At 42.9% G+C, this 1,830-nt stretch overlaps 1 protein-coding gene across 1 annotated transcript in view; it reads left to right on the top strand.

Moving 5' to 3' along the window:
- Positions 1 to 1,335: 1,335 nt before the first annotated feature.
- The window catches only part of Psq (pipsqueak), a 45,771-nt gene continuing 45,276 nt past the window's right edge, over positions 1,336 to 1,830 (top strand). Inside the window, exon 1 of the mRNA XM_085660930.1 lies at positions 1,336 to 1,517. The gene's annotated coding sequence lies outside the window, so the exon portion shown is untranslated. The remainder of the gene's footprint in view (positions 1,518 to 1,830) is intronic.

Raw genomic sequence — 1,830 nt, 5'->3', positions numbered from 1 at the left:
CCGTACGCGAAAATTTCCTCGCCCGTTCTTCAAATATTTGATCGATGTTAAACGAAAAAGGACAACGTCCTTTATTATTCTTTTACGTTTACACGAACAAATTTAAGGCATTGCAATATTTTTCTCTCTGCCTTTTATTTCTACGTTTATTTTTCTTTCTCTAAGATCCAAAATTTTACGAACGTGGTAAGAAGAAGATTTTGACGATTTCGACAAATTGTCAAAATTATTCAAATTTTTTCGAACGTAAATACATTTCGTCCATTTAACAAGTTTCTCGTGCAGGACGTAACAAGTCGTTGTTAAATCGACTAAGAGATTTTTTAAATCTTTTCATAAAAAAAAAGAAAGAAAACAAAAAAAAAAGAAAATAAAAAGAGGGGAGAAGAAAAAAGAAAAACAATCAAATAAACGATCCTCCCTCAAACGATAATTTATTTCAATGATTCTCCCGTACGTCAAAAAACGTATGATCCTTATTACCGGCTTAATATGAGAAAAACTTAAGTCCGCTTTACGAGCCCCCAACCTAATTATTATTTCTCTAAACGTCGAGAAAAATTCAAACACGCGGAACGATAAGTTCAAACCCCAATCGGTAATGGCGCGCGTTCAAATAATTACCGATCGATACGCTCCCAGAAACACGATTCAAAAGTAAAAATTTTGCCGATATAAAAATGACATTCGCCATTTTCATCGTAAGGAATCAAAACGAAGAGTAAACGAGAAATAAAAAAAAAAGAAATGAAGAAGAGTACGAGAGTAAGAAGGAAAACAAGAGAGAAAGAGAGAGAGACGAAAAAAGAAAGAGTGAGTAAGAGAGAGAGAGAGAGAGAGAGAGAGAGAAAGAGACAGAGAGAAAAAATAAATAAATAAATAAATAAATAAATAAATAAATAAATAAATAAATAAATAAATAGAAAGAAAGAAAGAAAGAGATAGAAAAAAGTAAAATAAAAGGCGAGCTTTCACCGTGGCGCTACGATAGGTAATAAGTACGGCCCTGAGACCGATGTCGGGGCGACGTAGAAGGCGGAAGGGATGTCTCTCGGTAGGTAACGGTGGTGGGGGGGTAGAAGCCTGGTTTCCGTTCAGGGGCGCGTTCAGCGCGTATCGTAGCCGGCGGGAGAGGCGAAAGGCGGCGCGGGAGAAGTGGAAAGCCGGGAGAGAGAGAGAGAGAGAAGGAGGGAGGGAGGGAGGGAGAGAGAGAAAGAGAGAGAGAGAAAGAGAGAGAGAAAGGAAAAGAGAACGAGAGAGGGAGGAAGAGAGTAGAAAGAGAGAGAGAGAGAGAGAAAAAGAGAAAGAGAGAACCGACGACGACGAGAGAAGGGAAGAATCGGAGTCCACAACAAAATCGCTTAATCGCTTTGCGCCACCGTCCGCAACGGAACGACGTCCACCGTTGCCGCCGCCGCCACTGCCGCCACCACCGCCGCCGCCGCCGCCGCCGCCACCGCCGCCGTCGTCGTCGTCGCCACCGCCGTCGCCATCGCGGTGCCCCCTAGTGTGCATATGTGCGTGTCTCTTTCTCTATCTCTATCTTCCTTTCTCTCTCTCTCTCTTACTCTATCTATCTCTATCTCTCTCCTTTACTTTTCTCCATCTATATAGATATATATATATACATACGTATATGTGTGTATATGTATATATATCTCTCTCGCTCGTTCCTTCTCCAAAGGTTCTCCCTCTCTCTCGCTCGCTCGTTCCTGAGGCAAGCGCGCTCGCTCGCTCTCTCTCTCTCTTTCTCTTTCTCTGTCTCTCGCTCGGTACGCCGAGGATTCGCCGGAACAGTTCGCGGGACGACGTTTTCACGGGCAAACTGCG

The sequence above is a fragment of the Vespa mandarinia genome, chromosome 13, assembly GCF_050613455.1.
Source record: "Vespa mandarinia isolate Hongniang chromosome 13, ASM5061345v1, whole genome shotgun sequence".
NCBI lineage: Eukaryota > Metazoa > Arthropoda > Insecta > Hymenoptera > Vespidae > Vespa > Vespa mandarinia.
The sequence above is the reverse complement of the archived record's forward strand: the minus strand, read 5'-3'. Positions and strand labels throughout refer to the sequence as shown.